Source organism: Microcaecilia unicolor, chromosome 14 (genome assembly GCF_901765095.1).
Source record: "Microcaecilia unicolor chromosome 14, aMicUni1.1, whole genome shotgun sequence".
Taxonomy (NCBI): domain Eukaryota; kingdom Metazoa; phylum Chordata; class Amphibia; order Gymnophiona; family Siphonopidae; genus Microcaecilia; species Microcaecilia unicolor.
The window spans coordinates 18,456,690-18,469,097 of record NC_044044.1 but is presented as its reverse complement, the minus strand read 5'-3'; the positions used below and the strand labels follow the sequence as shown (position 1 = coordinate 18,469,097).

Here is a 12,408-nt window from a genome sequence, read left to right as displayed (position 1 = left end):
AGTGCCAATTATAGACAGTAACTGGTTAAGGCTAATTAGCATCTAATCTAAGTCATGCATGCAGTTGAAGTAGCGCACCCAAATTTCCACCTAGCGAGCAAATCTGAACATGCAACTTTCTAAAATTAAGGGGCTACTGATCAACTAGATTCTAAGCCAGTTCACTAACTTACGATTCACCCATAATTTATTCAGCTTATCATAAGTTTCCTGTGTGAAACCCTATCAAAAGCATTACTGAAATCTACATGCAAGCATCCTGCATTCACAGCTGATCTAGTTCTTCGGTCAACAAGTTAAGGAAATTGTACGACAAACACGCTACCTTGAATCTAAAGATGCACAATAGCCTAAGATGAACCAGCTTCATTAAGCAGATGGTTCAGAAACCAAGAAGAGAGGGAGCTATTTTAGATCTAGTCCTTGGTGGAATGCAGGACCTGGTGCAAGAGGTAACGGTGTTGGGTCTGTTTGGCAGCTATGATAAAATGAGGAAAATAGTTTAAAAAAAAAAAAAAAAGCTAAAAGAAGCAGCTGCAAATATTTAAAATTTACATCAGGCATGGTCCATTTAAAATACCACCTTGGAAGTCCAACCAGATGTATTCTATATATCAAAAGAGGTGGAAGGAAGGCCGAAACGACAGCCAGCATGGTTATAAGGTGAGGTGAAAAAATCATGTTTCAAAAACTGGAAAAAAGGATCTGAATGAAAACAGAACACAGCATTAGCGCTGGCAAGTTAGATGCAAAGCATTGATAATGAAGGCTAAAATGGAATTTGAAAAGAAGCTAGCTGCAGAGGCAAAAACTCATGGTAGAGGCACAAAGGGTAATGGATTTGATATACTGCCTTTCTGTGACATAACCAAAGCAGTTTACATATTATATTCAGGTATTTTTTCCTGTCCCTAGTGAGCTCATGGTCTAAGGGGTCCTTTTACTAAGCTGTGGTAAGCACCAAAGCATGCTTACCGCAGGGTGCACTCAGGAGTTCCGCAGTAATGTTTCCATATGCGTGTGCAACCAATGTACTAGGGAGGTAAAAGTCCTAGATGTAATAGATGATTGCTTCTTGAAGTAACCGGCCCAGGAACCAACAGAGAGGGGGGGCAATTTTAGATCCAGTCCTCAGTGGAATGCAGCACATAGTACGAGAGGTAACAATGTTAGGTCCGCTGGGAAACAGGGATCATAGCATGATCAAATATGAGCTAATACCTGGAGTGAAATCTACTGTAGCAGCATTTAATTTTCGAAAGGGCGACAGTGATAAAATGAGGAACATGGTTAAAAAGGAAGGCATGGACAGTGTTTAAAAATACCATTTTGGAAGCCCAGACCAGATGCATTCCACATATTTACAAAGGTGTTTTTAAAAGAAAAAACAGCCAGCAAGGTTAAAATTTGAAGTGAAAGAGGCTATTAGAGCTAAATGAACATCCTTTAAACAATGGAAAAGGGACCCAAATGAAGAAAATAAGAAGCAACATAAGAACTGTCAAGTTAAATGCAAAGCATTCATAAAGAAGGCTAAAAGAGAATAAGAAGTTAAATTTGCCACTGAGGCAAAAACTCATAGTAGCAACTTTTTCAGGCACATCAAAAGCAGAAAGTCTGTAAGGGAATTCATGGGACCATTAGATCATGAAGGAGCAAAGGGGGCACTCAGGGAGGTCAAGGCAATAGTAGAGAGACTGAATGGATTTTTTTTTTGTTTTGGTGTTTATGGAAGAAGACATAAGAGATCTACCTGTACCAGAAATAGTTTTCAAGGGTAACGATGCGGAGGAACTGAAAGAAATCTTGGTGAAGCTGGAACACATACCGAGGCAAATCGACAAATTCAAGAGTAGTAAATCACCTAGACCAGATGACATACACCCATTAAAAGAACTCAAACATGAAATTGCTGATCTGCTGTTAGTGAAGAAGAGCAACAAAAATGATCAAGGAGCTGGAACTCCTCTCATATGAGGAAAAATTAAAGAGGTTAGGGCTCCTCAACTTGGAAGAGAGATAACTGAGGGGAGATATGACTGAGAAGTACAAAAACCCGAGTAGAACAAGAAGTGAATTGATTTTTCTTTCAAAAAGTACAAAGACTAGGGGACACTCGAAGAAGTTACATGGAAATACTTTGAGAACAAATAAGGGGAAATATTTTTTCACTCAACAAATAGTTAAGCTCTGGAACTCGTTGTTGGAAGATGTGGTAACAGCAGTTAGCCTATGGGCTCAAGAAAGATTTGGACAAGTTCCTAAAGGAAAAGTCCATAGCCTGCTATTAAGATAGACACTACTTACCCTGGGATTGCTACTATTTGGGTTTCTGCCAGGTACTTGTGACCTGGAGTGGCTACTGTTGGAAGCAGGATAGCAGGCTAGATGGACCACTGGTCTGACCCGGAATGAATATTCTTATGTTCTTAGTTTTTCACTCAACACAAAGTTATGCGTGAACTCATTACCAGAGCAAGCAGTAAAAGCAGTTAGGGTAGACAAGTTAAAAAAAAAAGTTGGACAAATTACTAGATAAAAAGTGCATTAATCATTATTAAGGGTACACATGAAGAAACTAACTGGCTATCCCTGGAGCTAAGTAGCACTGAAGCTTGCTAAGCTTTGGCACTCTACCAGGTACTTATCACCTGGATTGGCCAATGTTAGGATACTAGGCTAGATGTGAATATCAGAATTGTCCTACTGTGTCAGACCCACAATACAAGCATGTCAGAAAGGCAAGTTACACTAAGCCACCATCCCACATTTTATTGTGTCAGTTGAATTTACATGTTTTTTCCTGGCCAGAGATATTAAAATTTTCTAGCACACAGGAGTAAAGACCGACACGTATGAAATAAAGGGTTATGCCAATTTTCCAATGCAAAAGCAATTGGTTGAATTCCATCTGCACCAACAGCTGGCAGACATGCTTCTCACCTGTAGTCTACTGTTAGAAAGGAAAAAGCGGAGTTTACTTTTAACATACTCTCCACTTGAGGATCACTGCAGCTCCACTCCAGCCATTCCCCCCTCAGACTATGCTCTCTCAAGTTCCTTTCCCAACCACAGAAAGGCCCTTAGCTTGAGTTACTTCATACAACTGAAAACTCACTGGATAAGATTGATCTCTAATAACAGAAATAATTAACCCTTTAACTAAACTTGCAACAACAACAACTTGTCTGCATTCACATTCTATTATATATACACTATAAATGTGTTATATTTTATTTACTTGGATTTATTTACTACCTTTTTTGAAGGAATTCACTCAAGGCGGTGTACAATAAGAACAAATCAAACATGAGCAACTGACAATTACAGCAGTAAAAATATTCAAACAGCAATACAAAGTATGGCATTGTAAAATGGCACCACAATACTAACAGAACATTTTAATTGACAGTGTTGGGTATAACCATTAATGGAAGACATAGATAGGTAAGCGAGTAAGTGGAGTTAGAAAGTAAGGCGACTAATTTAAATAAAGTTGCACACGATCAGAACTCCATGTTATACTATTTGTTTGTTTGTTGCATTTGGATCTCACATTTTCTCACCTATTTGCAGACTCAATGTGGCTTACATTGTTCCGTCATGAATATCGCCAATCGAGTAGATAGAACAAGTGTAACATAATGGATATAATCAATTCAATAAATCAGAAATAGAAGACAGATTATCCAATTCGATAAATCAAAAAAACACAAATTATCTAGTAAGTAGCGATGTGTTGGAGTTCCTATTATTATTAATCTATTGTATATATATAAATATATATATTCTGCTATATTCCATGTAATCAGAATGCATTGTCCTTTCTACATTTGTTATATATATTGTTATACTGTGAGCCACATTGAACTTACAATTCTGTTTGAGATCATGTGGGATATAAATATCATAATAAACAAATAAACAAATACTGGCAAATCAGTAATCAAGTTCTGGTGGCCCAAATACTAATATGATGACCATACTCCCTGCATCCGCAACCCTGATTTTTAACTTGAAGCATCTAAGAAAACATCAGTTCCATACAACTTGCACTTATGTAATATTAGTACCAAACATATTCCATACCACACTGTTTAGCAGCTAAGGTAACATATGAACGTGTCTCTGTAGCAGAGCCTGACCAGTAATACACACTGCGAAATATGGAGGGGATACCTCAATAACACCTGCCCGCCTCATGTCCTATCACCCCCCCCCCTACCCACCCACCTTTTTGATGCTGCTTTCAACTCCTAACCCTTATTCACCTGTTCAGAGCCCTTATTTTATCACCCTCACTTTAAAATTCCCCTTATCTCTTATTTGCCCTGTTTGTCTGGCCTAATTACATGGTAAGCTCTGTCCAGCAGGCTCTTCATGTTCAAGTGTACAGCGCTGCGTACATCTAGTAGCGCTATAGAAATGATAAGCAGTAGTAGCTCCCTTTCTTATTCCCCCCCCCACCCCTTTTTCTCCATATCTCCTTAACCCCTCCACCCCCATTGTTCAAACCCTCCCTCAGGCGCCCCTCCTCCCCTTTCACCTTGACCTCCTCCCCCTCCCCCTTTCACCTCGTCCTCAGGTCAGGCCTCGGCGGCACTAACGCCGCCACCACCTCCTCCTCCCCTCCCCCCCCCCCTTTTTACAGCGGCGGCAACACCACGACCAAAGCCACCGCTTCCCCCCTCCCCGGGCTCTCTCTCACCCGCTCCGCTTGGAAAAGAAGAGCAGCATCCAGCGGCCCCGGGCAAGAGACGCCACGGCCGGCCTCTCTCCCCTCTCTCTCCGCTCCTCTCTCTCTCCTACACCGCTGCCTCCTCACATCCCCCCTCCCCTCCGCGCGGCCGCCGAGCGTCCACCAACCGCCGCCGCTGCCCCGTCTGCGCGTGCGCGCCGGCAGAGGCGCCCGGTGACGTCACGGCGCAGGGGGAGGAGCCGGCGTCCTGTCAAAAAAAAAAAAAAAGACGGCTGAGCGCCGGCGAGGAGGTTGGATTGAGACAAGAGACGACGTAAGCCCACCTAGCCCGTTAGGGAGGCTGAAGCCAGTAGGCGGAGCTTGGCGCCATTTTAGTTCACCCAAAAACAGCAGCAAAATCTGTTCCAGTTGGATTAGGCAGTGCCTTTCAATGTAGAGGGTACATTTTATTTTCACTTATTGGACAGCTTTATTTTATTTCTTTGAAAGCTTCCCATATCTAGATAGATTTATTTATTGCATTTGTATCCCACATTTTCCCACCTATTTGCAGGCTCAATGGCTTTAGTGTTGTTAAACATGATTATTCCAGTATATCAGGTATAGTTAATATTGGGTGGAGATTAATTAAGGAAGAAAGAAGAAGGAAGAGGTTTATTATTATAGTTGATAAGGTACCTCATGAAAGGCTACAGCGGAAATTGGAGGGTCATGGGATAGGAGGAAATGTCCTATTGTGGATTAAAAACTGGTTGAAGGATAGGAAACAGAGAGTGGGGTTAAATGGGCAGTATTCACAATGGAGAAGGGTAGTTAGTGGGGTTCCTCAGGGGTCCGTGCTAGGACCGCTGCTTTTTAATATATTTATAAATTATTTAGAGATGGGAGTAACTAGCGAGGTAATTAAATTTGCTGATGACACAAAGTTATTCAAAGTCGTTAAATCGCGACAGGATTGTGAAAAATTACAAAAGGACCTTACGAGACTGGGCGGCTAAATGGCAGATGACGTTTAATGTGAGCAAGTGCAAGGTGATGCATGTGGGAAAAAAAGAACCCGAATTATAGCTACGTCGTGCAAGGTTCCACGTTAGGAGTTACGGACCAAGAAAGGGATCTGGGTGTCGTCGTCGATAACACACTGAAACCTTCTGCTCAGTGTGCTGCTGCGGCTAGGAAAGCGAATAGAATGTTGGGTATTATTAGGAAAGGTATGGAAAACAGGTGTGAGGATGTTATAATGCCGTTGTATCGCTCCATGGTGCGACCGCACCTTGAGTATTGTGTTCAATTCTGGTCGCCGCATCTCAAGAAAGATATAGTAGAATTGGAAAAGGTGCAGCGAAGGGCGACTAAAATGATAGCGGGGATGGGACGACTTCCCTATGAAGAAAGACTAAGGAGGCTAGGGCTATATAGCTTGGAGAAGAGACAGCTGAGGGGAGACATGATAGAGGTATATAAAATAATGAGTGGAGTGGAACAGGTGGATGTGAAGCGTCTGTTCACGCTTTCCAAAAATACTAGGACTAGGGGGCATGCGATGAAACTACAGTGTAGTAAATTTAAAACAAATCGGAGAAAATCTTTCTTCACCCAACACATAATTAAACTCTGGAATTCGTTGCCAGAGAACGTGGTGAAGGCAATTAGCTTGATGGAATTTTAAAAGGGGTTAGACAGTTTCCTAAAGGACAAGTCCATAAACCACTACTAAATGGACTTGGGAAAAATCCACAATTCCAGGAATAACATGCATAGAATGTTTGTACATTTGGGAAGCTTGCCAGGTGCCCTTGGCCTGGATTGGCTGCTGTCGTGGACAAGATGCTGGGCTCGATAGACCCTTGGTCTTTTCCCAGTGTGGCATTACTTTAATTGATGTAATATCTTTTTGTAGAATTGATTCATTGCTCTTGTTTATTTGTTTATTAATGAAGTAGTTTGAGAAAATAATTGCTATATCCTTATCAGGTATATTCCTTCAAAATCGTGTTATAACTTTTTTTTTTCTTTTTAAATGTGATAGAAATAACTGTATTTGATATTTTGTTACATGTTTTTTTCCCAGTTTTATAACTGTGAAAAATGCTGAGAACATCTGGACTGAGAAGCAATAATGTAAAGGCCCTTTGGATTGTTACCAGAGTAACATTTCTCTGGTGAACAGTACATCAGGTTGAGGCAGTGTAAGTATGAGGACTGCACCATTTCAGAAGGCAGCCCCAAGGGAGGTTATTAGAATGGTTCATTCCAGCAGGATAATTATAGTGAGCCCCTAGAGTTTTCTAGAAGAGAGAAGTAGGCGAGAATGCAGTTTTTCCTCGTGGTAGTGTAGGAGGAACTTCTACAGTGGTGAAGCTCGTAGAGACTACCGGCCCAGATGAAGGAATTAGGGACTTGGTTCCCCACGACTTCTGGGGAGGAAGGGGGGGGGGTTGTGCTTGAAAAATCGGAATAAAACATAAGTTACAAGTATAAACGAGACTTAGCAGAATGTCAACATGTGGCTCCCCACGAAGTCTTATAGTCAAAGGACGAAGGCACTATAAGTAGAAATCAGAACTTTGTTAAGGATTTAAAGGTTCCTCAACTCTGGCTAGCTCTGATCCTTAAGATTTCTTGACCCTAGTGAGAAAGATTCCTATTGGGAGTTTGGAGGTTTTTGGTACTGTTGAAGACTTACTTGTAAAGAGAACTGCAGCGTTTTAGTTGCACCCTGAGTGGCTCCCTCAGAGTGATCCAGGCAGAACTGTGGAAGGACATTTGACCCAGGGCCAGCTCAAGAAACCATGGCACCCTCCCACTGGCACGCCCCCCCTCAGGCCATCCTCCCCTCCCCCCTCCTAACTTTAAAGGCAATTTCCCCCTCCTAAGGCTACCTGCATCAGCCCTGGAATCTGTCCTCTGCTGAATCCCTGTGGAAACAGTAAGTTATGTCAAGGAAGGGGCGGGGCAGAAGGAATATGCTGAGGCTGATGGGGTTAGTGTTAATTGAAATGATGTCTGTGTTTGGGAGGGGAAACTGCCTTTAAAGGTAGATGGGGGGAAAGGTGGCCTAAGACAGAAAGAGGAAGGGATTGCCTGCTCTTCTTTTTTTCCCCTGCACACACAACGCCACCAGGTAAGCTCTGGGTCAGCTTAACCTATAGGGCCAGTGACATCACAGGTTCAGGCATTTGGTGCCCTTTATCTCCTTCACCCTGGGCCAGAGCCTCACCTGGTCCATACGTTAAGCAGGCAATAAATAAATAAATGTCGATGTAAAGATTATTTTCCTTTGTCTCCTTTATAGGACTATTGGACTCTGGTAATGGACTTATATGAAACTATAGAATTATTTAATTTGTGTACAGATAATTTCCTTAGAATTATTACCATAGTGGAATTTTTCTTTTGCAAGTGATATGCTTGTATAAAATGTATAATAATAAAGAGATTTAAACACAAATTAAAACAAAAAAAAATACATAAATGTTGATGTGCAAATTCTGAACGACGCGTTTCTGAGTTCCCTCTGCTGATGTTTTCCTTGTTGATAGATGTAAAATGGACGCTCCCACCCCATGTAGCTGCAAAACACACATGTATTCCTGTATGTATTTTAGAAAAGGCTATATGGGTAGTGTAGACAAGACACTTCCAAAAACACGAGGGAGTTAGAGAATGTCATACGCAGGATTTATTCAAAAAAAGGCCACTAATCGACTCGACACAGCACCATGTTTTGGCAAATGTGCCTGCCTCAGGAGTCTAAAACAAGTGAATAAATATGCAAACATATTACTAAAATGTATAAAGGATAAATCAATGACAACTTAAGAAATGAATAAAACAAAGTGCTGTTTCTTGTCCTAATGTTTACTTTAATTCTTTGGTATTTTTATTTATTCATATACTCTAGTCATCATCAATTTATGTGTTTTTGCATATTTATAAATTATATTAGACGTTGGAGATATCTTTTCCATGTTTTACTTTCTTAATTGCATACAATGTTTTTATTCTTTTATTTATTTATGGTTTTGTATGCCTTTCAATTTATGAAGCAACGTTTTCAAGTTATCTTTTAATTTAAATTGAAATGGCTTACCCCCTTACCAGCGAAAGAGAAAAGTGGGTAGTAAACCAAAGGTTCCAGAGACCAGACAGACAATCTTGAGTAGAAAAGCTTATCAATAAAAAGGACTAGACACAACACTGTGTTTCGGTCACAAGGCCTGCTTCCAGAGGTGGCCAGTTCAAATCCCGCTGCTGCTCTTTGTGATCTTGGGAAAGTCACTTAACCCTCCATTGCCTCAGGTACAAACTTAGATCGTGAGCCCTCCTGGGACAGAGAAATATCCAGAGTACCTGAATGTAACTCACCCTAAGCTACTACTGAAAAAGGTGTGAGCAAAATCTAAATAAATAAATATTACATGGGGCAACCATTGTGATACAGATGTTTCACTTCTGGATTACTGTGCCATGGCGGTGTTCACTAACTTTTACGTCGGGGTCACTTTGGATCCAAAGGAGCTGAAGGAGAACCGCGAATACCTTCCTACACCTTGAAGATCCTACCTCAACAAACACCCAAGAATGCGAAGAATTCCTCCAACTATGGGACCTTCATAGGCCAAATACGCAACAACCCCATACTAAAGGACATGCACTAGACATAATCACACATAAATTTGCCCCTGACTTGAATATGGCACTAACAGACATAAAATGGACACCCATACTGTGGTCCGACCACTATAAAGCAAACTTCTCCCTCCTCTGGCGAATGAAAGAATCACCCCATAAACAAGAACGAATAACCTACACCACGAGAGGAAAAATAGATCCGTTAACATTCTGGCAACAGTTCTATGATAATGGATGGTCTACAAAGACTGATACAAACCAATTTCTTCAAGAATGGGACAATAGATGCAGAAACATATTAGACAACATAGCACCACTCCAAACCAGAACCTCACACAGAAAGAACTCAATACCATGGTTCAACGAAGAACTAAAAAAGCTAAAAACGCAAGTTAGAAGGCTAGAACGAGCATGGAATAAAAAGAAAGATGACTCCACACTCACCGCTTGGAAGCAACTACAAAGAAAATATAAATACACCATAAGACAAACTAAAAGACTATACTACAAAACTAAAATTGGGCCAGACTACAAGGACACACATAAACTCTTCCAACTCGTGAACAAATTACTAGATACTACACCGGTAACTTCTAACAGCATGGACAAACCAGCAACAGACAATCTCGCGAAATACTTCAATGAGAAAATCAAAAAACTACGTCTTATGATACCTGTCAGTACCATAGATTACGCAAAACTCCTTGACTGTCTAGACCCAAACCCTGGTGAATACCCAGCGGACAGAACCTGGACCAACTTTGAGACGCTATCGGAGGACATCATCTCCCAAAAGCTCAAAAGGTTCGCCAAGTCTCACTGCAAATTAGACATATGCCCTAACAACCTAATAAAGTCTGCCCCTCAACAATTCATAGCAGACCTTACGGAGCACCTGAACTATATGCTACAAAATGGACTCTTCCCAAAGGATAAAGGAAATATTTTACTTACCCCTATACCCAAAGATGCAAAGAAAAGCACAAGCGATCTAACCAACTATTGCCCAGTAGCATCCATTCCTCTGATAACCAAATTAACAGAAGGAATGGTGACCAATCAACTCACTGACTACTTAAATAAATTCTCCATTCTGCACAACTCCCAATCAGGATTCTGGTCCAACCACAGTACCGAAACAGTACTAGTCACTCTCATGACTAAATTTAAACAATTGATCGCAACTGGTTATAACATACTTCTTCTACAATTCAATATGTCCAGCGCTTTCGATATGGTTGATCACGGAATATTACTACACATCCTTGAATACTTCGGAATTGGAGGCAACGTCCTCAAGTGGTTCAAAGGCTTCTTAACCACACAATCTTACCAAGTGATATCTAACTCGAGCACCTCAGACACATGGACACCTGAATGTGGAGTTCCCCAAAGATCCCCCCTCTCGCCAATTCGCTTCAACCTAATGATTTTTTTAACATTTATTTTAGTTACATTTGTACCCCGCGCTTTCCCACTCATGGCAGGCTCAATGCGGCAGGCAATGGAGGGTTAAGTGACTTGCCCAGAGTCACAAGGAGCTGCCTGTGCCGGGAATCGAGCTCAGTTCCCCAGGACCAAAGTCCACCACCCTAACCACTAGGCCACTCCTCCTCCACCCTTGGCCAAATGATGACACCCTTGGCCAAATTACTATCTGACCAAAACCTCAATCCATACATATAAGCAGACGACGTAACGATCTACATCCCATTTAAACATGATTTAAGGGAAATTACCGACATCAGCCAAGGTTTCCAGATCATGCATTCATGGGCGGATGCATTTCAGCTGAAACAACGCAGAAAAAACGCAATGCCTTATACTCACCTCACAGCATAACACGAGCAAATTTACCACAATAAACACACCAAAATTATCCCTTACCGTCTCGGACACCCTTAAAATTCTTGGAGTTACCATCGATCGACATCTTACTCTTGAAAATCATGCGAAGAATACAACTAAAAAGATGTTTCATTCAATGTGGAAACTAAAAAGAATAAGACCTTTCTTCCCAAGGACCATCTTTTGCAACCTAGTACAGTCAATAGTGCTCAGCCACCTAGATTATTGCAATGCACTCTACGCTGGCTACAAAGAGCAAATCATCAAGAGACTTCAAACCGCCCAGAACACCGCAGCTAGACTCATATTCGGAAAAACAAAATATGAAAGTGCTAAACCCCTAAGGGAAAAATTACACTGGCTTCCACTTAAAGAACGCATCGCGTTCAAGGTGTATGTTCGCTAGTTCATAAAATCATTCACGGAACTGCCCCAGCCTACATGTCAGATCTGGTAGACCTGCCACCCAGGAACGCTAAAAGGTCATCCCGCACATTCCTTTATCTTCACTTCCCCAGTTGTAAAGGCTTAAAATACAAATTAACACATGCATCAAACTTTTCTTACCTGAGCACACAATTATGGAACGCATTGCCGCGCAACTTAAAAACTACTTATGAACTAATTAACTTTTGCAAATCCCTGAAGACCCACTTATTCAACAAGGCATACCAATAAGATCAGCAACAATAAATGTAATACATTGCCGTCCTACCGATTATCAGCACTGTTTTTGCTTATATCTGCTTCTGAACTTCGATTACGCCATTCTCTAGGCCATCTCCACCTTACCTACAATTAATACTGTTTTCTAGTTATATCTACTGTTTAAAACTCACTTATTCTATTCTTTCGCTTTCGCTGTTACTTGAGCTCAGCGTCCTCATGCACACAAGTTGTCAGCACACGGTAACGGAATTCAAACATGCGTGGGACAGGCATAAAGGAATCCTGTGCAGAAGGAATGGATCCACAGAAGCTTAGCTGAAATTGGGTGGCGGGGGGGAAGAGGGGTTGGTAGTTGAGAGGCTAGGATAGGGGAGGGCAGACTTATACGGGGTCTGTGCCAGAGCCGGTGATGGGAGGCGGGAAATACTGCTGGACAGACTTATATGGTCTGTGCCCTGAAAAAGACAGGTACAAATCAAGGTAAGGTATACACATATGAGTTTATCGTGGGCAGACTAGATGGACCGTGCAGGTCTTTTTCTGCCGTCATCTACTAT

The 12,408-nt window shown here is 41.5% G+C and overlaps 1 protein-coding gene across 1 annotated transcript in view; it reads right to left on the bottom strand.

Moving 5' to 3' along the window:
* Positions 1–4,826, bottom strand: part of LOC115457549 (vigilin-like) — a 100,253-nt gene extending 95,427 nt beyond the window's left edge. Inside the window, exon 1 of the mRNA XM_030187004.1 lies at positions 4,709–4,826. The gene's annotated coding sequence lies outside the window, so the exon portion shown is untranslated. The remainder of the gene's footprint in view (positions 1–4,708) is intronic.
* Positions 4,827–12,408: the final 7,582 nt, after the last annotated feature.